Source organism: Canis aureus, chromosome 19 (genome assembly GCF_053574225.1).
Source record: "Canis aureus isolate CA01 chromosome 19, VMU_Caureus_v.1.0, whole genome shotgun sequence".
Lineage (NCBI taxonomy): Eukaryota > Metazoa > Chordata > Mammalia > Carnivora > Canidae > Canis > Canis aureus.
In genome coordinates, this window is record NC_135629.1 from 44,993,795 (window position 1) to 45,018,385 (window position 24,591).

Genomic DNA, 24,591 nt, shown 5'->3' on the forward strand with positions numbered 1-24,591 from the left:
GGGAGGCCGGCAACGCCCCGGAAACGCCGCCTCTCGCGACGGCGCTCCACGCGCCGCCCTGCTACGCCCGTTGGTTTCCCACGCGGGTTCAGGTAGACTCCCTCCCCACGAAGTCCCAGCGCCTTCCGCAGAGCCGAGGGGTGGTCGCCAGCTCACCGGCAGCAGAGCCTGGCGAACCGCGCCCAGGGCTGACTCACTATGTACTCACTACTGACCTCGCTCCAGCTGAGCTACATGACCTGGAGCAAGTCAGCTTCTTCTGAAAACGGAGGTTAGAATGCCATCCCCATGGGGGTCGTCACACAGAAGCTGCGTTCCCAGGTATCGGCCAAACCATCACTTCTGTGCAATGAACAGTTCTACTAAGTAAGCTCCAGACCCACCCACTTCTAGACACTTGAGGATGACTGCTGTCCCTCTCTAGCTATTTCCCAATCTGCACCACTCCCCCCACCCCGTGCCCCTGGGAGAAGGTGAAACACACACACACACACCAGACAGCAAATCTGCACCCTTCCCTCTTTAGTCACATGAAGGAAACACGAGAAACAGTCTAACCTGAGAGAGGATGGGCTTTCACTATGTTAAACTATATAAAGGGGAACACAATTTAAATAGAAAAATAAAATTAGGGTGCCTGGGTGGCTCAGTCAGTATCTAGAATCCTGGGATTGAGCCCCACATCAGCCTCGCTCCCTGATCAGTGGGGAGTCTGCTTCTCCCTCTGCCCGCACCACCCCGCCCCCCCCCCAAGCTCGTGCTTGCTCTCTCGCTCTATCTCAAATAAATAAAATCTTAAGGAAGTAAAAGAAAAATTAGGTATCTAATATTACAAGGCTATCAATATCAAGATTATTTTGAAAATCACCCAAAAAGGCCCTTTTCATGTTCTTTTTCCAGAGTTAAAACAATTCATAAGACTCCTAGACTTCTAATTGGTGGCTTTTAATTTGTTTTATAACACATTTTAATATACATTCATAAGGGGATCCCTGGGGGGCTCAGCGGTTTGGCGCCTGCCTTTGGCCCAGAGCGCAATCCTGGAGTCCCGGGATCGAGTCCCGCATCAGGCTCCTGACATGGAACCTGATTCTCCTGCCTGTGTCTCTGCCTCTCTCTCTCTCCTCTATCATGAATAAATAAATAAATATTTTAAAATATATATATATATATATATATATATACAATCATACAACTGAAACAAAAGTTACACCAAATATACTTTTAACTACTTGCAGTGTATCCTGATATTAACTATTCTATTTCATTTTTTAAAAGAGATTCAATGTAATTTCAACCCACCATTGGTCTTGAATCCAAACCTGAAAAACAATGTAGACCAATTTTTAGAAATAAAATTGTTAAAAAAAAAAAAAAGAAATAAAATTGTTTTTCTGTGTGCCCCTCACAATAAGTTCAAAAAAGTCCATTTTAATTCTGTGTGGAGTTCCACACATAATTAGCAATATCTTGTCTTTGATTCCATCCCCCACTCCACTCCCCAAATCTTCCAACTGCTTAATGCAACATCTGGCACAACTCCCCTGGGCCAAAAGCAAAGCATTCCTCAAACTAAAAATGATACAAAATACAAACTGTTGACCCCCAAACGCCTTCCCTGACCCAGTTTTGTCAGCAATTTGCTTTGCTACAAAGAATTTCAAATGTTCAAATTCAAAAACCAAACAAAAAGTCCTATTCTCAAACAGGTGACTTGGTATAGGAATGCAAGAGGCTCCCTGACTCCATGTACAAGGACAAGTTAAAAGCAAATATCTAGAATTTTCACTGTAATTTGTAATTTGGCAGCTTTATATTTTGAGAACTTCTTTACTCTAGGACTATTAATCAGATGATGCATATTAAAGCAATACAAGCAAAATATTACCTCACTGCTCCTCACCTGGGTCTTGATTAACGCCAACTTAATTAACTACAAACACAGCAATGTGTGGTCAGGTGGGAGACCCGAGACTTGAGATAGACATAGAGATTCCAGAGTCTGAGCTGGCAAACCCTGTGTGAGTCACCAAGGTGACAACCACCCTGTTTTAAAGAGAGAGGCATCAGCTGCAACATATTAATGGCACACCCCTGTGGACTGAGGTGTGCACTGGTGACAGGTGGGCTGCTCCAAAGGGCAGTGGCAACATCTCCAGCTGGGAAAGCAGGGGTGGGGGTAGGGTGAAGTAGTTACAGGGTTTATTTCTGCAATACAGAGGGCCAGGTGTGTAGATGGAAAAAGTGACAGTAAATCCAGACCTGTTTGGGGTCGCCAGAACTCAGGCAGGCAAATGCTAAGGCTGCTCAGACTGAAGACCTTGCTACCTCAGTGTCTAGTACTGGACTAAACAGCTGGCTGATTATGAAATATGATGCAATCACCTTTAGATTCCATTCTAAAGCTAAAGAAACTAATTAAAAGACAAATAGGGCTGGAACCATGTTTTTGCCAAAGTTTTCCCTTTGCCCTAAAAACAAGGCAGTCAATTAATACTTAGAGATATCAGTTAATATGATACTTTAAAAATACTTGTTATTTAGCTAAGTAAAATTTCCTTCCAAATTCATTTTAAACTTAATACCCTTCAAAGATCAGATCTTTGCTAATAATAGCCAGGCCTCCTTCCATCTTAACCACTGCAAAAATATTCTAATTATCTTTCTAACGTAGTGTTAGATAAACTTCTAAATATCATCTGAGCCTGTTTCAGCACAACAGAGGGACTAAAGAAATTTGGGCCAAATTCCATGTTCATGGCCTCTTTTATAGCAGAAAATTGGTCAAAGGCTCCACAGTAGCATGAAACTAAAAAGGAGTAGCATCACCTACTGAATGTTTAAGGTACTGTACTTTTTATTTTTAATTGGGAGATTTCCTTAAAGTTTCTGGTGGACAAATTCACAATGTCTTATATGATAAACACTGATGGACAAGAACTGTATGAGAGAGCCTGCAGGTACCATCTCCAAAAGTTCACAGGCCAGTGGCAGACACAGAATGATTTCAATGCAGAAAATGCATTCATAGAAAAGACAGGAATCAGGGATCCCTGGGTGGCGCAGCGGTTTAGCGCCTGCCTTTGGCCCAGGGCGCGATCCTGGAGACCTGGGATCGAATCCCACGACGGGCTCCCGGTGCATGGAGCCTGCTTCTCCCTCTCCCTGTGTCTCTGCCTCTCTCTCTCTCTGTGTGTGACTATCATAAATAATTAAAAATTAAAAAAAAAATCTTTAAAAAAAAAAAAAAAAGAAAAGACAGGAATCACAGAGGAAGGAGCTGCTCCCCTGCCTGGGGAGGAGTCTGAGAAATCTTTGTGGATGTGACATTTGAGCCAATTCTTAACAGATGAACATCCCAGGCATCCAGAATAGCAGAGGCAAAAGCCAAAGCTGGCCACACCTGGAGTGTGAGGTTTTGGGAGCAGAAAGGGCTAAAAAGGGATGGATCCATTACCCTCTAAACTTTGTAGATCCCTTTCTTTCTCAAAACACAGAATGGTTATCTACTTAAATTTGAAGGCTAAGCAGGCCTAGTTCTGTAGAGTTTAATTTTGAGATTACTGCTATCAGTGACACTAGGCTCCCACTTGTTTTCTGAGATCTCTAAAGAATAAACAGGTTGTTCATTCAAAAGTATACCAAATCTTTTTAGAAGTACTTTTATGAAAAAGAACACTGACCACTTTCCTTACTTTGTATTTTTATTATTTTTAAATGTTTATTTATTTTGATGGGGGGGGCACTTTGGGGTGGGGAGCACAGAGAGAATCTTAAGCAGACTCCACACTCAGTATGGAACCCAACGAGGGGCTCAATCTCATGGCCCTGAGATCATGACCTGAACGGAAATCACGAGTTAGAACCTTAATTGATTAAGCCACCCAGGTGCCTTCATACCTCACATTTTTAGAACTCAGAAGTCTAAAACTGTTTTCACTGAGTTAGGGATAAACATAACCACAATCTCTAAGAGACGATTTTTTTTTTCTAAGAGACAATTGTTTAAAAGTTTCTTATTTCACCCTAAATTCATAGTCAAATGGTGACATTACAGTGCAATTAGCTGGGAAAGGGAAGGAAAACATTCATTTCTATGTTACTATGATTTTCCTTAGTACTTTGATATTCTTGGTACTTTTTTCAAGTACCAATAGTCCCTTTAACAGGGACTATTACAGTGGTGCTTTATGAAAAATACCAGTGCATTACAGCTGCTACAACAAATGTCTTTTTTTTTTTAAAGATTTTATTTATTTATTCATGAGAGACACAGAGAGAGAGACACAGGCAGAGGGAGAAGCAGGCTCCATGCAGGGAGCCTGACATGGGACTCGATCCCAGGTCTCCAGGATCACGCCCTGGGCAGAAGGCAGCGCTAAACCGCTAAGCCACCCAGACTGCCCCAAATGTCATTTTTTAAATCACAGCATTCTTACACTATATTAGGAGTTTGTGGGAGACAGATCTGTACCCCTTTGCCTCATCCCTGCGTATATATGCTGAAAAGCTCTCTGAAACACAGCTCTCTAGAGATGGTCCACTTTGTCAGCATGTGTTTGTTTTGAGTGCCGTTTCTAACCACAATTCCATATCCTTAGTGTCTGGGCAACGTGGAGTTCAGGCTCTATCTGTACTTAGTCTCTGTGTGGCCCTAAGGAAATCCCACTACTATAGAGTTCTGAGCACAAATGCTCCCCTGAAGGGTTAAATATAAATGGCTAGATGTATCACTGTGAAGCTGGAAGTATATCTCCCACTCTGTCTTCATCTGCATGTGTCAACAGTTGGCAAGGAATATCTCCTTTGTGTCTTTACATGTCTTACAAAAAAAATGCCCACCTAATTTAGATCAATTTTAAGTCTTTGAAAACAGTAGGTGAACTGTTTTCTATGAATTAAAAAAATTAAATCAGAAAGCTACCAGGAAAAAGAAAAAAGGCCACATGTCAGTTTTAAGTCTAGAGATCAACCTATTCAAACCTACTTAGCAAAGAAAGAGTACTAGTCATATCACTGGTCTGTGAATAAATATCCATGATTTAGACATAAAAAAAATATGTTTTAAAAACTTGAGGGGACGCCTGGGAAGCTCAGTGGTTGAGTGTCTGCCTTCAGCCCAGAGCATGATCCTGGAGTCCTAGGATCCAGTCCCACATCAGGCTCCCTACATGGAGCCTGCTTCTCCCTCTGCCTGTGTCTCTCCCTCTCTCTCTCTCATAAATAAATAAATAAAATCTTTTTAAAAATTTGTTTAAATAAATAAATACAAACTTGATATTTGAGACACCTGGGTTGCTCAGTAGTTTAGCACCTGCCTTCGGCCCAGGGCGTGATCCTGGAATCCCGAGATCGAGTCCCACATCAGGTTACCTGTATGGAGCCTGCTTCTCCCTCTGCCTGTGTCTCTGCCTCTCTGTGTATGTTTCTCATGAATAAATTAATAAAATCTTAAAAAAAAAAAACTTTGATATTCCATTCATACCCCCAACTCCATGGTTGTTAAATCGCAAATCCTCCAACTTGACAAAGGAAAGAAGAAAAATATTCCTCCCAAAAGTTTTCCTGATAGAGTATCCCTGTCTCCTCCCCTAGTGCCTAGTATTTCCTATAAAAAATAGAGGGATCAGGGGGGTGCCTGAGTGGTTCAGTAGGTTAAGCATCTGCCTTCAGCTCAGGGGCTTCAGCTTCAAGCTCCATATTAGACTCTTTACTCGGGTAGGGAGCCTGTCTCCCTCTCCCTGTCACTCTCGCTGCTTGGTACGCTCACGCGCGCGCGCTTTCTCTCTCTCTCTCTCTCTCTCTCTGTCAAATAAATAAATAATATCTTTAAAATTAAATAAATAAAATAAATGTAAAAAAAATAGAGGGGATGGTTCTGGTTCTTTCTGATTTTCTCCTTCACAGCTTGGTAACAAAACACCCATGCCTTCTTGCATGCTGACTTGATCAGGCCTACATTTTACGAACTCCTGGTTTGAGAAGAAAAAGATTTTTATTTCAAATGTAAGTCAAGGGCACCTAGGTTGGTTGAGCATCTGCCTTTGGCTCAGGTCATGATCCCAGGGTCCCAGGATCAAGTCCCGCATCGGGCTCCTTGCATGGAGCCTGCTTCTCCTCCCTCTGCCTGTGTCTCTGCCTCTTTCTGTGTCTCTCATGAATAAATAAAATCTTAAAAAAAAAAAAAAAAAGTCCCACATCGGGCTCCCTGCAAGGAGCCTGCTTCTCCCTCTGCCTCTCTCTCTCTGTATCTCATGAATAAATAAATCTTAAAAAATATATATATAGGGATCCCTGGGTGGCGCAGCGGTTTGGCGCCTGCCTTTGGCCCAGGGCGCGATCCTGGAGACCCGGGATCGAATCCCACGTCAGGCTCCCGGTGCATGGAGCCTGCTTCTCCCTCTGCCGGTGTCTCTGCCTCTCTCTCTCTCTCTCTCTCTGTGACTATCCTAAATAAATAAATAAAATATTTAAAAATATATATATATATATATAATTTTTTAAAAAAGAAAAAAAAAAAAAACTGAGGAAACTCACTGGGAAAAATCAGCCTATCTGGGAACCTCTAGATTATCAGTCCTCTGTTGCACCCAGCTTATGGCCCCAACATGGACTGGTTTGCTCTCAAACAGTACTAACTGCCATAGGTAGCTATCCAAACTTGGGTGCCAATCTTAAGAGGGAGGGCCAGTAAGCTTTGATCTGATTCCATAACCACTACCTCTATCAGACACCTACAACAATCTGGCCATTTGCTTACCATCCCCACCTCACAAATGAAAAACTGAGACTCAAAGAAGTTAAGCCACTTGCAGTTAAGCTACTTTCCTGAGGTCACAGAGCCAGCAAGTGGCAGAATCTGGATACAAACACAAGTCTGACTCTACTGCACAGATGGTACTTTTATAAGATAATGAAGACAACTGTAAACCACTCTTTAAAAGCAGACTCTTGCAGAAGGACTCTCTACTGTCTGCTTCCTTGAGTTCTATATACTCTCCAGAGCAGCCCTCTGCAGGCAAGCTCCTGTGGTAATACACAGGAAACCATCCTGCCAGACAGTCCTAAGTTTGTGAATACATTAAGCTGAACCCCCAGAACTGCCAAGTACAAGTCCACTGGTGACTCTCAGCTCTGACAAAGCAGCTTACCAGAGGAAAAGTGAGAAGTTGAACGTATTTTCTATGCTCAAATTGGGGCCCAAAAACTCCACTGGAGGGCAAGGGAACAGGAAGTTAGGAGGGAGCAAGCATCCACTTCCCAAGGGCAGCAGAGCCCAGAGGTGGGAGCCTGGTCACGTGCACAGTTGCATTACTGGTCCACGCCCACTTCCGGCCAGAGCCTGTCTCTTCACCTCCAAGTCAGTACTCTGGTTGAAGGAAAAGAAAAGACAGACTACCAGAAACTCTCCTTATACTCTCCCTCTCCCCTTGGAGCCTGTATCCTGAATGAATACCCACCCCTGCCCTTTGCTTCCACCCCTCACAAATACACTTACTTAAGAAAAGCACCTGTCACATAATTGACCTATGTGGGCTAACATTAAATCTGACCGTAACAGGGGCACCTGGGTGGCTCAGTCAGTTAAGCATCTGCCTTAGGCTCAGGTCATGATCTCAGGGTCCTGGGATTGAGCCCTGTGTGGTTGGGCTCCCTGCTCAGTGGGCAGTCTGCTTCTCCCTTCCCCCTGCTCATATTCTCTCTAATAAATAAATAAAATCTTAAAACAAAAAACACCTGACCACACATAAGAAAGTCAAAATAGTGCTTTCCCAGTCCCAGTATAAGAGGGAACCCTAGGGCAGAGGGAACTGTGCACCAGGAACCTACTAATACACGACAAAGCAATCTATAGCTCTTTGAAATCTCACTTTTCTTTCCTATGGCATCAACAACAGCCAAACACTCTGTCTCAATTTGTTTTTAAGATTTCAAACAAGGTGGAAAGGGCTTTTAGAGCTGTTTATCTCTTTGTGTAATATGCACTGCCATGAAGAAATGCCACAGGATTCCAAAAACACTGCCACTGACTTCAAGAAAAGCAAAGCTGGGGACACCTGGGTGGCTGAGTGATTGAGCATCTGCCTTGGGCTCAGGTCATGATCCTGGGGTCCTGTGATCGAGTCCTGCATGCATCGGGCTCCCCATAGGGAGCCTGCTTCTCCCTCTGCCTATGTCTCTGCCTCTCTCTGTGTGTCTCTCATGAATAAATAAATAAATAAAATCTTTTTTAAAAAAAGAAAAGCTGAAAATGCTCCTAGCAGTGACCATCCCAGATCCTCTCTTGTTTCTCCAAGATTACAGTCACAGTCATCCTGGATCAACTAGTGCCAACGGCCAACAATCAACCAGGAAAAAGCCATGATTTCTGCCTCCTTTTAGAGGTAAGAAACAGAAGCAAGAAGCCCAGTGAGGAAATTAGAAGGGTAGTGAGGTTTCACTTGCAAACCTCCAAGAAAATCACCCCAAGCTCCCAACATCCAGAAATATTTCCAAAGAAGCACTGCAATAGTCTTTTATTCGATTTTTTGTCTTCTGGTCTATGACTGGGATGTAAGCTCCTTGAGAGCTGACTTTATCTGTCCTACTCACTCCAAGGCCCACAGTACCCAGCATGGTGCATCTGGTGCATTGTAGGAACACACTTATTGCTAGATTATTTGCTGCTATGGGAAGTTACATAAGCCAGAATATTTAACACTATTTTTCAATCCAATTTAAGTTGCACTAAAAAAAAGAAAAACATGCCCTACCTTATGGCCACACAGGAGTTTAGTTTAGTGCTCAAACTGTCCCTTATAGGCCAGTTTGAGGGAATAAATTCTTATTCAAATAACATACCACAATAAACAAAGGCATCCAGGCTGCAGAGAGGATAAAGCCAAAATTAATACTAGAAATTAAAAATAACACCTTTCATTCATTTGGATGGAACAACTTCATACAGTAGTTATTTCCCAATTCCAGAGAAGGTCAGTTTCTTTCTTATCAAGATCCACAGGGATTTAGTGCCCCCAGTGCTGTCTTCAACAGGAAGGAAACCCTGACTTCCCTAGCTATTTCAGTTATATAAATCAACAGTTTATCGTCCAGAGTTAGAAGCTGGGCAGTGTTGGGACCCACATGCCTTTTAGAGCTCCCCACCAACGGATAACCATGTTACATTACATCTAATAAATGTACCTAGATCAATATCATTTCTAACTATCCAAGGGTATTTATTGCTGTAAGGATCTTTCAATTAAAAAAAAAAAAAGTTAAAAAAAACTTCCTGTTAGAGTAAAGAGACTTGGTAGTGGCGCCACTATCCACCAGAGTGAAGTCTGTGGCACACAAAAGACAGCATAATTTCAAAAGGGATAGTGATCACTTTAAAGTTATTTATCTTATTTTTTATATTTTAAAAATAAAACTTTGTTCGTTTTTCTTCAATAGAATAACTACCCTTATAAGAATTAAGAAAAATTTAAGATTGGTAAATTATTTGCCTCAATAACAAAGTCAAGAGACAGAGAGACAGAGACAGGCAGGCAGAGGGAAGGAAGGAGGTAAAGAGGCAGGGAGAGGGTGTAATTTCAAAGATGGAGGAGAATCCCTCAAACCTGGGAGTAGCCCATGGGGGCCTAGCTCAGATTTTTACCCATTATTTCCCCCTGGGTTTTAGATATCAGAGGCAAATGCCATCTGTCACCACCATAGTAAGTGAAAAAGGTAGGCCCAACTCACTGGCCACGATTTTAGGGCTTTCATTAATTGCTAAGAAAGAATCCTCTCACAAAAAAAAAAAAAAAAAAAAAAAAAAAAAAGTCTCCTGTCCACCATAGCCCCTACCTCCACCCCCAACCCCAGAGGCTGAGTTAGCATCTTCTACAGCTCTCTAGGTCCTGGGAGCTCAGGTGAACTCTGATCTCCTCGTGGGCTCTAAGCCACACACTGTCCCTCTCAATGCACTATTATTATGGAACATCAAATGCCTTTGTACATCACTTACCCAGTCTTTTGTCCTCTGATCTGATCTATTACTCTAAAAGAACATTCTTCTTTCAAGGTTCTAATGTGCAAGAGACACTCACCAAGTAACTGCTGTATTTTACTCAAACAGTCCCAAAATATGGATATGATCCTTTAGGTGTATAGTTCACCTACTTTTTTCTTCCCACAAATCGTAAAGTTCATTATAATCTTCTATTTTGCCTACAGTCTAATTATAGTAATACATCTCCCTACTTGCCCTCAACTCACAAATTACCCCATTTTACAGAGGCAGAAGGCAAGGCCAAGGCAACACAAATGCTTGCTACACAGCAAATCCGTCTCACATCTGCTATCTGAACACAGAAATATGCTACAAGACCCAGGGTGGCAATGGATTTTGCAAGAGACATACCACATTTCTTTCTCTATAGGCATATTTAGCCTTGGCAGAAAGTCAAATGCTTCCTGGTCTGGAAGTCCAGACCAGAACCCTAATCTCCTGAGCACAACAGCCAACCTTTATTGCACACCAACCATGTGCTAGGCATTATGCTGGCTGCCTCCCCTTCATTACCTCAGATTCATTCATTCTTATGTCTAGGAAGCATTTCCCATATGTAGGCACCTTCACACACATTCATAGATATGTGACCCCTCAAATATTTGGTAATGTGCTGATTTTGCATTATAACTTGTGCAAGATCACACAACTAGGAAGGACAGACCAAAACCTGATCAGGTCCTTCTGACTTCAAAGCTCCTGCTTCCCTTTTCAACACCTCATCCTGCCGGTGCTATGGGTTTCATTCAAAATAATAAATATGTGCCAGCACTTCTCTGCCCTGTTTCAGGAAACCCTAAGCTCCAAGCTCCCCACTATTCTTCCCCTTCCCCTCAGGGCAGTGCCTACAACTGACCAGGAAGAGGCAGTAGGAGAACAACCAGGTCTGCAGCACCTTCCTGCCTGGACTTGACTACCCCAGGAGCAGAGGGCCCAGGAAACTCTCCAAGCGCTTCTCCACAGAAGAAAATAGCTCGAGTTGAAACTTGTGTCCACATGGTCCACCGACAGATTTAGAACTCAAATTATAGCCTCGGCAGGAATCTTCACAAAGGACTCAAATTAAGCAAGACCCAGATGGAAACGAACAGGAGAGAGACAGCCTTAAGTCACATTGTAAAGTGAACTGCAGTTCTAGCAGAGTCAGAGAAGAACTTGTTGAAATGCTAAACCAAACAGTTCAGCCTACATTTCAGAACTCCACTTCAAGAACATTCTCCCCACGTTTTTAGCCTGAGACTTGTGCATGGACACGAAGTGGTTACAAGTTACTCAGGTTTCAAACTGAGTTCATTCCTGTCCTTTGGACCATCTCTCAATGCCAGCATTCATCTACTTGGGCTCCAGAGAGCTCTGCGTTTGGCAAAGCAGATAAAATTAGCTACTGGAGTGAATTTGGAATCCAGGGTGGGCCATTAAAAAAAGTACATAGGAGATTTGTAAAAGTCATGTAAAAACTTCCTTTGGGCCAGGCTGAAGTTACCTAAAACTTAGAGAAATGCTGTCAAATTCCCTGTCCTTTGCCTCCTTTCCACCCTTCCTGGATATAAGGTGACCCATTTCCTGCTTCTTGGCCTTCCGTTCAAACCAGAGTGGCCCACAAACTGAAAATCCTCTAGAGATCAAGGGGTGAATCAGAGGACCTAAGAAGAGAAAACACAGCAGGAAGACCTAAAGGACTGTTTTTGCTTCTCCTTTTTTTGGGGTGGTGGGTGGGGGGGGGTGGAGAATGGTGTATTACACTATGCAGAGGGAGGACTGAGGGATGGGACAGGAAGTGGGTCAGTCCGACAGCCAAACAGTGTGATAATGGGGGATAGTGGGAGGACAATGCTCCAGCCCTGTCCCTCCTGTCTCCACAATGGCCTGACAACACTGTGGTGGCCCACAGCTCAAAAATGGAGTAAGCAAGGTGGTCATCTGGCAACAGCTCCTGCTCCCCCTCAAATCCAGCAGGTCTCAGAAAAACGAGAGAAAACAACACTTTTTGACTGTCTCCCAAATTCCTTTCCAGCCACAAAATTCTCCAGGTCCCTGGAAGCTGAGGTAAGAGTTCAAAGAACTCCTCCTCCAATCTGGCAAGAAAGAAGACTGAAGAGGAGGCACATTTCTGGTCTCCCCTTCCAGAATGGAGGAAGAGAGTGCTCCAAACAGGAACAGGGGAACCTTGAAGTTAGAGGATCCAAGGAAAATGAAGGAAGAGTTTCTCCCTTAGAGAATCAGGAGGAAAACTTCAGGAAAGGGGGAAACGTCCTGAGTCAAGTGAGAGGGAAACTCCCCAGAATGCAGGGGCACCCATCAGAGAAGTGAAGAAATCCACAGTGTATCCCAGCAGAAGATATCTTGGAAAAGTAGAGGCACACTTAAGAAACATGAGGATTCCCTAGGAGAGGGACATCCCATATTAAGGAGAAGCTCTGAAGGAGCTAGGGAACTTTCAGAAAAGTGTGGTTTCCATAGATTACTGGAGAACCCAAAAGAAAATATTTTGGAAAAGTGGGGAACTTTTCCTTCAAGAACCAAGGATCCAGTCAGGTGAATGAGCAGTTCAGGGTAGTGGGGGACCCCTCAGGAGAGAGAAGGCACTCATCAGAAAGTAGGGGGTCCCATCAAGAGTGGGGATAATTCAGAAAAGTGGGGAACACGTACAGGAGGGATTCTGACACCTCGGATTAGTTGGGGGACGACTGGGAGGAGGAGGAGGTCACCCATAGGAGTTGGGACAAAGAGCAAGGAGAGCATCTCAGAAAGGGAGAGGGTAAGGGAGAGGGTAGAAGTGGGAGACACCTTAGAAAAGCAAGGGCAAAGGGGGAACACGAAGAATAAGAGGGACAACAGCTCAGAGAAGCAGGGCTTTCCAGCTTGGGGGGGGGGTGTCCCTGGAAAGGCAGGGAGGTCTCCTCAGAGAGGATGGGGTCTCCCAGAGAAGTGAGGAGGGTCCCCCAGAAGCAGGGTGTCTCCTGAGAAAATCAAGGGTCCCCAAGGAATCGCCGGGTCCCCTCAGGGACAGAGCACATCCTCCGAGAAGCAGGGGGCCCCTTGGAGAAGCTAGAAGGGGGCTCGCGGGGAGGCAGGGCTCTCAGAGAAGGGGCGAATGGCCCTCAGGGAAGCAGGCGGTCCTTCAAAGACACGGGGCGGGGATGGTGGGCTCCCTCGCAGAGGCGGAAGAGTCCCTCAGAAAAGTGGAGTGTCCATCAGAGAAGGGGGGCACCTCTCAGAAAAGTGGGGTCCCTCAGAGGAGTGGAGTATCTTAGAGAGGTGGGGTCCCTCAGAAAAGTGGGGGCCACTCAGAGACATGGGGGTCCCTTGGAAAAGGGGTTCTCCCCTCAGAGAGGCAGGGGTCCCCTCAGACAAGAGGGTCTGCGCACCGGAGGCGGTCCCCTCAGAGAAGCGGAAGCCCCAGAGAAGCCCGGAGCACCGGAAGCCGGGGACCCGCCACCAGCGGCGCCGGCCCCTCACTCACCGAAGTTGCTCGGCGCCTCTGCGGGCGGCTGCTGGGCCCCGGGTGGCCTCGGTAGGTGGGGTCCGGTCCGGTCCGCTCGAGTCCCGCGGCAGTGGATCCCTCAGGTGGCGCCCGTGGCGGCAGCGGAGACAGGACGACGGACTGCCGACCGACCGACTGCGCGGGCGGCGCGGAGCGCGCTCGGGTGGCGGGGGTGCGCGTGCGCGCGCCGGGGCGCTGACCCCGGGCGGGAGGAGCTGCCGCGCCGCGCTCGGAGCCGCCGCTCGGTCTCGCCGCTCCTTCTCACACTGAAATTGCCCGCTTCGCAGCCCGGCTTCCCCGGTTGCTAGGCAGATTTCGCCTCGCACACTTCCGGGTTGAGCAGCGTCTCGTCGAGTGGCGGCGCCGCAGGCCAATGAGGTCCGGCCGAGGCTCCGGGGATCCGCGCCCCACGGAGGGCGTGGCCAGCCTTACGATGGACAGGACCCGACAGCCAACGAGAGCGTGAGCCGGCTGGCCCTCGGGATCGCGCCGGCGATCTGGGCGGGCCCGAGGAGGTGGGACGGGGTGACTGACAAGCGGTCTGCCAGTGGGAGAGTGGAGCGGATCTCAGGGCCAGTCAGAGCCCTGTGGGGGCGGGGCTTCGGCTTCGGGGCGGGAACGCCACAAGGGGCGGGGACTTGGAGACGCGTCAATTCTTGGCCGGCTCACTCCGACCCCGGAGGGCGTTTCGGCTGGGCCGCCCGGCGGCCGACAACTGGCTGGGCAGGGGGTTCCCCGCAGTGCTCAGCAGGGGCGCCCCACCCACAATGCACCGGAGAGGGCCTGGGCAGGGCGGGCGTGGGGCGGTTACGCCGGGCGGTGGGCGGGGCCGCGTGAGGCGCGCTCCGAGGAGACTGGGCAGCACTGGCCTCGGCCTTGTTCCCGAGGGAATTCATTACCTTCCTGCGCTCTTTTCTGACAAGAGTTGTGGGTTCGACCTCTTCTGAGAAGAATCTTGAGGATTCTTGTCCCTGGTCCCATTCTAAGGAGAATCTTCGGAATTCGTGTCCTAGCCCCCATTCTGAAGAGAATCCAGGAATCTTGCCCCTGGCCCCTCTTCTAGAGAATCTTGGAGGTTCCTGTTATGCCCCTCTTCTGAGGAAAGTTTTGGCGATTCTTGCCCTGCCTGCTTTTCCGAGAATTGCCAGGATGAGGATGATTTTGTAGATTCACGATTCTGTTTTCTAAGAAAATTTGTAGAGGTTCGGGCCCTTGCCCCCTTTCCTAAGGAGAATTTGGGGAACTCAAGTCCCACTTTTTTTCCTGGAGATTATTTGGAGAGCATACCTTGCCTCTTTTCTGAGCACGATTAGGGGCCACTAGCCTTCTGCCTCCCTCGGCTGAAGGGTAGCGTGGGCTTTGTGCCCTGGTTTTCATATCCAAAGATAACTCGGGAAATTCCTACCCTTGTGTGTCCCTCCTGGGACCAGAAGAGAAATTTGCTACTTCAAACACCTCTTTTTTCTCCTGAGAGGAATCCCGGAAAATTGATGCTCTCCCTCTCCCCCCATCCCTTTACCGAAGAAATGTCAGGCAGTTGTGCTCCCCGAACTTTTTCTTTTCTTTTTTTTTTAAGATTTTATTTATTCATGAGAGACACACAGAGAGAGGCAGAGACACAGGCAGAGGGAGAAGCAGGCTCCATGCAGGGAGCCCGATGTGGGACCCGATCCCGGGGCTTCAGGATCATGCCCTGGGCCAAAGGCAGACGCCCAACCGCTGAGCCACCCAGGCATTCCCCCAAACTTTTTCTAACTAGTCTCTGTGTTGCAGTAATTGTTCCGCTTTTCCTAGGAACTGTGACCATTTGACTCCTAGAAAATTTGGAGGAGTTAAATACTTCCTTTTTGGAAAAGCAACCCATTTAGCCCTCTTTCCCCTTTTTTTTTTTTTTTTTTTTGAGAGTGTTTTTCTGTGCAGCTCTCTTCTCTCTCCCAAGGGTCAATCAAATCTGTTGCCATTCCTGACTCTGTCCTCTATCAAGTTCTTCAGCCTCAGTTTCCCTTTTCTATAGGCTGGGGCCCTTCCAAGCAGCATTCCTGCTTCCCACCCACCCCCAGACAAAACTCATCAGTCACTCACACTTCACTGTTTGCACCTCTGCTGTAGGATGTGTACCATGGCCCACCTGGTGTCAGAGGCCTTTGTCTCTGTCTTCCCCCTTTTAATCTGAATTCCTTGTCTGATTTCCCCCTCAAAGAACCCAGCTTTGGGGAGCCTGGCTGGCTCAGTTGGTAATACATACAACTCTTGATCTCAGGGTTGTAAGCTCAAGCCCCCACATTGGGTATAGAGGTTACTTAAAAATAAAATATTTCAAAGAACCCAGCGTTAGGGCACCTGGCTGGCTCAGTCAGAAAAGAATGTGACTCTCGATTGTGGGGGTCGTGAGTTTGAGCCCCACATTGTGTGGAGGTTACTTACTTATAAATAAATAAGAACAACAAGAAAATGGCTTTGCCCTTTGTAGACAACCAAATGACCATTGAATCAAAGAGGTGAAGAAAGCTACAATGAGAAAGACCCATAACACTGTGACGATTCAATATGGCAAGCTTTTATCTCCTCTACTTTGTGCACAGAAATGTTGGGGATCCCTGGGTGGCGCAGCGGTTTGGCGCCTGCCTTTGGCCCAGGGCGCGATCCTGGAGACCCGGGATCGAATCCCACGTCGGGCTCCCGGTGCATGGAGCCTGCTTCTCCCTCTGCCTATGTCTCTGCCTCTCTCTCTCTCTCTGTGTGACTATCATAAATAAATAAAAAAAAAATTAAATAAAATAAAAGCATTAGAAATGTGCAAGGTACTGAGATACCTGAATTATAGAAGGGAGCTTGTGAGCCAAGATGAACACAATAAAGGGAAACAGGCCTGTCAGGCAAGGCAGAATGTTATACTAAAGAGATACCAAGAAGATGTTGTAGGAATGTGATTAAATGAGATAATGATGTGAAACTGTTTTGTAAACCGTGAAGCAGTAGTGGAAGGGATTATTGTTATTGTTACAAGCGGGCTAACATTCCTAGAAGAAAAGTAAAGGATAAATTCTGAGAGTCCCAGGAATGGGAGGTTGGCAGGCAGCCCTGTGGGGCCTGATTGCCTAACTGAGCTCAGCAGGGATCCAAGTGGCAAGGTGGATGGAGTCCTTGGCTAGGGAAGGAAGCCACTGGAAACATGAAGACAACGTGTTCCCAGAGTCCCTTGTTTGCACCTCTTTTTTACCACATTCTGCAAGTGTCTGAGGCAGTCTGGGTGGACAATAAACACTCAGAATTTGGTGGCTAGCAGAGCTGTAGTTGAATTCCCAGGAGCTAGGCCAGTTGCTTTCCTCAGCCTATCAGAAATGAGAACACCAGTCTCTAAAGGTTGCACCGATGAGTGTAAGCTCAAAGTGCCTTGTACCCTGTATGGAGCACAGTAGGATTCAGGAGCTTTTCCTTTCATTACAGTCACTAAGCAGGATGTTTTCTGAGAGTAGGACTCCAGTCTTATTCGTTTAAGTAATCCCTCAGTGCTTTTATAATGACTGAATTGAACTGGGATCAAAGAGCAGCTCATTGTCCAACACTTCATTTTATACATGAGAAATGGAGAGGCATAGAGGACAACTGTGACTTGTTCACATCCCACTGCTACTCTATGCCTGGATCCTAAACTTGCATTGTCTTAATCTCACTTTGGGCCAATGTGCAGGAAAGGGGAGAAGAGGGAGCTATCCCCCTGAGTCCTTATGCCATGTTGAGACATGTTAAGAACTAGAAACTGGGGATCCCTGGGTGGCACAGGGGTTTGGCGCCTGCCTTTGGCCCAGGGCGCGATCCTGGAGACCCGGGATCGAATCCCACGTCGGGCTCCCTGCATGGAGCCTGCTTCTCCCTCTGCCTATGTCTCTGCCTCTCTCTCTCTCTCTATCATAAATAAATAAATAAAATTTAAAAAAATAAATTGTTTAAAAAAAAAAAAAAAAAAAAGAACTAGAAACTTCCTGAGCTTCATCTCTCCTTTAGACAAGCCGTGGGAAAGTTCTGGATACAGGTCTGTTGGAATCCCCTAACTCCGAGAGCAAAGGGCAAGTGGGGGACCATAACCAGAATCAAGGCCACTGAAATTCACTTTGTCAAAGAGAGATTGCAAATGAAGTGAAATTATTTCAGGGTTATCTTGTGTAATTTCTAGACTGATCCCTAGAAATGTCAAGACCTATAATTATGTTTCACCTTTTTATTTTAAGAATGTACAGAATTTCTTTATTCTCTGGAAAAAGGCATTGCCTAGAGGCAGAGATGTTGGATTAAGGGATGTCTGTGAAGTCTGGAATCCTAAACATAAACAAGAGCCCCACTTGGCTGGGAAATTGTATCCTGGAAGAGTCTAAGGCAAAGGGGCATTCATCAGAGGGAGTGAAATGCCCCACCAAGTTGGATGACAAGAGCACAGCTTCTGACATAAAAAATGAAAAGGGCATGTGACCCATACCAAGGATGGCTTTCCTTTCCACAGTGGTAGTAGTGATTGCATCTCTACATCAAGGCGTGTCTCTTCCTGGGTCTGGGAAATCATGTGGGCAAACTGGCTAAGTGACATTCACATCCAAATAGGGAAATGGGAACTGAGCCAGGTGACTGCACAGGCAGCAAGGAAGGCAAGGCCTCAGTGGTAGTTAGAAAAATGAGGGCCTGGTGGGTGCCAGACTACAGACCCCCTACTGGTGTTAGGGTCTTGGACAAGGAAGAGTGTCACTAACAATGAAGAATGATAGCTGGTTAATACCAGTGGGAAGGGTACTAAGCACAAAAGTTAAAATCCTCCAGTGTCAGTTGGCAGTTCAGGTGACCAGAGCAAAGTGTCCTTCCATCATTGCCTCCTAAGATTGTTGGACTGCAAAATTCATTTGGGATTGCCAAACACTTTGAAGCTCGAATACGTGAATTGCTAATCTGCTAAAACTTGCATCCTTTAGGAAGGCCATTGGAATTGGCCCTGGTTCTCCCAGGGAAAGGATGGTAAAACGTCAGTGACTGTTTTCAAAGAGAAATAGACACTACCAAATCAAGGGTTTGACCTAAGTCATCCTCCTGCTCCCCCAAGAGAAAGTCAGGTGGCACCTAAATTATCCAGGGGTGGGAAGCACAGTGTAGTTTTATTGGTGTTGGTTGGCAAGAAAATCTGGAATTGAGTCCAAATGCAGCCCAAGAGCCCTTTCTTTAAAAAAAAAAAAAAAAAAAAATTTATTCATGGGAAATACAGAGAGAGAGATAGACAGAGACATAGGCAGAGGGAGAAGCAGACTCCATGCAGGGAGCCCTATGTGGGACTGGATCCCGGGACTCGAGGATCACACCCTGAGCTGAACGCAGACGCTAAACCACTGAGCCACCCAGGTGTCTCCCAGGAGCCCTTTCTGCGAGGCTTTTTTAGTCTCTAGGTCAAAAACCTGGACCGTAATAACAAATCTTACCTGGTTCTTATCGACGTAATTAAATGGGATTAGTGATAACCCTTTTGCTGAAGCAAAAAGTATGGTCTACACCTACACCTACAGCCTAGAAGACTACTAAGTCAAAAGGGTGACTTCCCCAACCAGGATAGAAAGCATTTCTGAACAGGAGGGAGTTCATCTTTGGCTACTTTGTGGGCAGAGGAGCTAACTGCAGTGCTAGATGGGAAGGAGTCGCCTTACTGCCACCAGTGGAGGAAGAATTCCCCTTGAGGTTCTGTGGGATCTGAAGGCCTTTAGCATCCTAAACAAGCCTTACATCTAAGCCTAAAACCCAGGTCAGGGCTTTCCACTGCATGTCTTTTTTTTTTTTTTTTTTTTTTAAGATTTTATTTATTTATTCATGAGAGAGAGAGAGAGAGAGAGGTAGAGACACAGGCAGAGGGAGAAGCAGGCTCCCTGCAGGGAGCCCCATGCGGGACTCAATCCCGGGACCCCAGGATCACGCCCTGAGCCAAAGGCAGATGCTTTAACCACTGGGCCACTGAACCACTGAGGCGTCCCTCCACTGCATTTCTGATCCTCCCCCCAACCTCTCTCTGCCTTCAGACAAGAGCCCTGTGCCCTAGGACTGAAGTGACTGCCTCTCTGCCTCCAAGTGACATGCATGTCACGCCTGTGGACCCGGCCCACTGCTTTCATTCCTATGCCATTCCTTCCTCCCTGTCAGGCTGGTGTCTAATCCTGCCACTAAAATCATTCTCTCAAATTACTGAGAGCTGAGTGATTCCCCTTCCAGGAATTCTCCTTGGTCTGCATTTTCTCCAACCTCCAGCCTCCAGATACTCCCTACTCCTTGAAATGTCTTTCTTGACTTCTGGGGAACTAACCGTCTTCTAGTCTCCTGTTCAGTCTTTATCCAACTTCTACCTGGAAATTCTGTCACGTTGCTCCTCTGTCTCTCTCTCTCTCTCTCTCTCTCTCTCTCTTTCTCTTTTTTTTTTTTTTTTTTTTTTTTAAGATTTTGTTGATGGGATCCCTGGGTGGCTCAGTGGTTTAGCACCTGCCTTTGGCCCAGGACGTGATCCTGGGGTCCCGGGATGGAGTCCCACATCAGGCTCCCTGCATGGAGCCTGCTTCTCCCTCTGCCTATGTCTCTTCTACCTCTGTGTGTGTGTGTGTGTGTGTGTGTGTGTGTGTGTGTCATGAATAAATAATTTTTAAAGTTTTATTCATGAGAGACACAGAGAGAAGCTTAGGCAGAGGGAGAAGAAGGCTTCCTGTGGGGAGCCTGATGCGGGACTCGATCTCAGGACCCTGAGATCACTACCTGAGTGGAAGGCAGATGTTCAACCACGGAGCAACCCAGGTGCCTCCCTACTTTTTTTTTTTTTAAGATTTTATTTATTTATTCATGAGAGACACAGAGAGAGAGAGAGAGAGGCAGAGACACAGGCAGAGGGAGAAGCAGGCTCCATGCAGGGAGACTGATGTGGGACTCGATCCAGGGTCTCCAGGATCACGCCCTGGGCCAAAGGCAGACGCTCAACCACTGAGCCACCCAGGCATCCCTCACTCATCAAACTTAGTTGCTCAATATTATGATTCGTCCCCTTGATTTTCTTTCTGTTCGTTTGATTTCCGTTGCTACCACCCATTACCCAACTGCTCTTAATGACTCTCTGGTAATCCATTACACGAAAACTGTTAGACTGATTTCTCTTAAATCAAGAACCATGTCACACCCCTACTCAAAAAAACTTCAATTTTTAAGAAGGCTGTCTTGTATTGCTTTTGTAATCAAGAAAAAAAAAAATCTTTTTAAGCCCACCATCACCAAAGGATGAATCTTGGCTTGACATTCAAAGTTATCTCTTTGGACTTCCCTTCACTCCAGTTTCTTCCTGGAATGTGTCATTCAGGAATGATGCCTTACAATAGTACCCCCTTACCTGAAGTTTCGCTTTCCCTGTTTCAGTTTGTCCCAAGGACAAATGCTGGTCTGGATGCAGATGATCCTCCTTCTGAAGCATTGTCAGAAGGTGAGTGGTAGCTCAGTGCTATGTCACAATGCCTACATCATTCACCTCACTTCATCTCATCATGTATGAATTTTATCATCTCACATCATCACAAGAAGGATAAGTACAATACAATAAGATATTTTGAGAGAATGTGAAAGAGACACCAAATACACTTAACTTTTATTCTATTACATTGTTATAATTATTCTACTTTGTTATCAGTCATTGTGCCTTTCTGTGCCTAATTTATAAATCAAACTTTATCATAGATATATATATACGTGAAAAAAATAATAGTATATACAGAGTTCAGTACTATCCATGATTTCAGGCATCCACTGGGTGTCTTGGAATGTATCCCCCATGGGGATATGTTGATCAGGGCAAAATGTCCCTCTCTGGATTCCATGGGACTTCAGAATGCCTCAAGATATCAATAGGCATTCTGTGATTAGTTTCTCTGTTTCAAAATTATTTTTTCAATTAGAAGATTTTGCTAAACCTTTCCTATTGATAATTGATGTTGTCATGGTGTATTGCAAACTTCCTTGACAAGGTGAGCTTTTTTTTTTTTTTTTTTTTTTTTTTTTTTTAAGATTTTACTTATTTATTCATGAGAGACACAGAGAAAGAGAGAGGCAGGCTCCATGCAGGGAGCCCGATGTGGGACTTGATCCTGGGACTCCAGGATCACGCCCTGGGCCAAAGGCAGATGCTCAGCCTCTGAGCCACCCAGGGATCCCCTGTTTTCTTTTATTCTAAGAACACCCATTAACCTCCTGGTGAACTCACAGTCAGGGGAACATGGTTCATGATTTCAGAAGGGCTGGTTCCACATGCTGCCCTTGGCTAAGCCAGCTTCTGCCACCCCTTATTGCATCCCCCTCTCTTAGTAATGTATGGGGTTACGGGATAGTGCCCCATTTTGGAGGAGATACAATTGAGGCTCAGGGATTTTGATTTGACCAGGGTCACAAATAAATAAAACCAGAACCTCACTCTGAATTCCAATCCTGAAATCTTAGCTGCTGCCCACATTCTCCCCAAAGTCCTCCCAGCTACTTCAAATTAGACCTGAACATGGTCACAGGTCTTTGGGCTGCAGCACAGAAAGGCAGGAAGGTGCAAAGAGGGGGTCCCTGCATGGCTCAGCGGTTTAGTGCCTGCCTTCGGCCCAGGGTGTGATCCTGGAGTCCCGGGATTGAGTCCCACATCAGGCTCCCTGCATGGAGCCTGCTTCTCCCTCTGCCTGTGTCTCTGCCTCTCTGTGTGTCTCTCATGAATAAGGAGAAGCAGGCTCCACACAGGGAACCCGATGTGGGACTCGATCCTGGGACCCCAGGATTACACCCTGAGCCAAAGTCAGGTGCTCTACCACTAAGCCACCCAGGCATCCCGTCATCCCTTGTTTTTTGTGTGTGCATTTTGTATTAATTCATCACACAAAGTGGGTAAGATGGCTCTCCTTCCTTCCTTCTCTCCCTTTCCCTACCCCCCGATTCCTTTTTTCTTTCTTTCTCTCTTTCTTTCTCTCTTTCTTTCTTTCTTTCTTTCTTTCTTTCTTTCTTTCTTTTCTTTCTTTCTTTCTTCTTTCTTTCTTTTCTTTCTTTTTCCTTCTTTCCTTCTTTCCTTCCTTTCATCCTTCTTTCCTTCCTTATCTTCATTAGATAATACGTTCCCAGAGGATAGCACCATAATCCTCAATATACACATTATAAGTACACATATACCTTTAATATTCTCATGGCCAATTACCTATCAAAAATAACTGCCTGGGTCACCCATGTTCTCCTCATGCCTCCCCTCCTTGTCCCCTTTTCGTGTAGATAATCCCATGTTGGGGACTATTGGAGCAGAGAAGAAGTTAAGAAATCAGCCAGTCCACCTTCTACATTTCCCAAGGGAGGAGTGCCCACAGAGGGTGTGACTTAGTTCGTTAGCAAGACAGGGGCTGAGCTGGTCTTTGGGCTAAGCCTGACTGAGTCTCAAAGGCCATAGATTCACTGTACTTTCATGGTTATTTGAATTCCAGTGGGGAGAACAGGCAGCTTAGGGATCCAGGGTTTGTGCTCTTGGGTGGAATTCAGCAGTCCCCAAGGAGCTCTGAGCACTCAGGGACCGTGCCCCTGAGGGTCACACATGTGTCTTAGTGAAGAAAGTTTCTTTGTCATTGCCACTTCCGTCCTCCATATTAAGGCCATTGGGCCAGTCTGTGGGGAAGCAGCCACCAGGGCTCCCTGCCTTTGGCTTCCACCCAAACTGGGCCAGGCTTGTCCTTCCTGTTGCTCAGCCTCTGACATATCTGATCGCCAAGGTTCTAGTCTTTATGAAAATTTTCTCCTGGATTGTTGCTGAAGCATAGACAAGAAAGCTGGGAGAAAGAGATTTTTCCCCGGACATATAAAAAAATATAGAAAAAAAAAATAGAAATAGACCTGATCAGCAGGGATCCTCCTCTTTCTCCTGTGCAGATAGGCACAGGGCTGGCAGTGGATGGATGGCAAAATGAGCACTGCGAGGGTGGCCTGGAATAAAAAAGGACACCTAGTGCTTCCATCTCAGTTTGTTCTTTTGGTTCTAATCTTTCAAAAGCTCACAAATTTGTTCATATGTTAATTTATGCTGCAAATGTTTAATGAGCTCCTAATAAGGGCCAGACATCCTGAGGCAGAGCTGTGGGCATAGACACTAGGGAGAAGGCATCTCTCCCTCCCTCTGAACTTCGGGCCTCTTGTCTCCTGGCCCACAGGCTGTGACATTAGGCTCTTGCACATCCTCCAAAGTGGTTCTATTCTACATACAGAAGTATGGGGCCCACACTGATTTTGTGCACACAGAGAGATACACTCAGACCGTAGGTTATAATTTCTTAAATTGAAAGCAAGTGGTCTGGTGTGTGATGCTTCTCACCACAGATTCAAGTCAGCAGCCTCAGTGATTCAGGACTATCCTGTGGGGTTTGGTTCCAGCCTCTAGAATGTTCCTGAGAACCAAGCACCTTGCTGTCCACCATAGAAAGTCCTAGAAGCTCCTGCACTGAGGAAATTGCTAGGACCCTTGGAGCAGGGGTATTTATTTCTACATGTCCTGGGTTGGGAAATGCTAAATCACAACTTTTGCCTAGATTTAGAGACTAACTTACCTTCCTTCTTAGTAGTATAGGAGTCCCTAGAACTGCTTGGTCTTAGAAAGCTTCATGTCTGCTCCAGGTGATGCTGAGATCCAGGAGCTTGCAGTACAGGGGGAGATGGCCCTCTGGCAGGAGTTTCAGTGCAAGGCTTAGGTTCCTTTTTTTTAATTTTTATTTTATGTTTTTCATATATATTTTTTAAGATTTTATTTATTTATTCATAGAGCTGCAGAGAGAGAGAGAGAGAGAGGCAGAGACACAGGCAGAAGGAGAAGCAGGCTCCATGCAGAGAGCCTGACGTGGGACTCGATCCAGGGTCTCCAGATCATGCCCTGGGCTGCAGGCGGCGCTAAACCGCTGTGCCACCGGGGCTGCCCAAGGCTTAGGTTCCATTTTATTTTATTTTATTTTATTTTATTTTATTTTATTTTATTTTATTATTTTATTTTATTTTATTTTATTTTATTTTATTTTATTTTAAG

The 24,591-nt window shown here is 45.8% G+C and overlaps 1 protein-coding gene and 2 long non-coding RNA genes across 5 annotated transcripts in view; 2 read left to right on the top strand and 1 right to left on the bottom strand.

Annotated features, from left to right (window-relative positions):
- GATAD2A (GATA zinc finger domain containing 2A) overlaps positions 1-20,930 on the bottom strand; it is a 117,131-nt gene extending 96,201 nt beyond the window's left edge. The window contains exon 1 of one of the 2 annotated variants that reach the window (XM_077859258.1): positions 20,908-20,930. The gene's annotated coding sequence lies outside the window, so the exon portion shown is untranslated. Of the gene's footprint in view, positions 1-13,499; positions 13,675-20,907 lie in introns of those variants that run through there. The other variant, XM_077859255.1, reaches the window with a different exon arrangement.
- Positions 1-24,591, top strand: part of LOC144290250 (uncharacterized) — a 59,643-nt gene that overhangs the window by 27,084 nt on the left and 7,968 nt on the right. Inside the window, exon 3 of one of the 2 annotated variants that reach the window (XR_013358021.1) lies at positions 20,934-20,997. This is a non-coding gene — a long non-coding RNA (uncharacterized LOC144290250). Of the gene's footprint in view, positions 1-12,050; positions 12,725-20,933; positions 20,998-24,591 lie in introns of those variants that run through there. The other variant, XR_013358020.1, reaches the window with a different exon arrangement.
- On the top strand, positions 67-11,545 carry LOC144290249 (uncharacterized). Its single transcript, XR_013358019.1, has 2 exons — positions 67-321; positions 10,874-11,545. It is a non-coding gene; the product is annotated as an uncharacterized LOC144290249 (long non-coding RNA).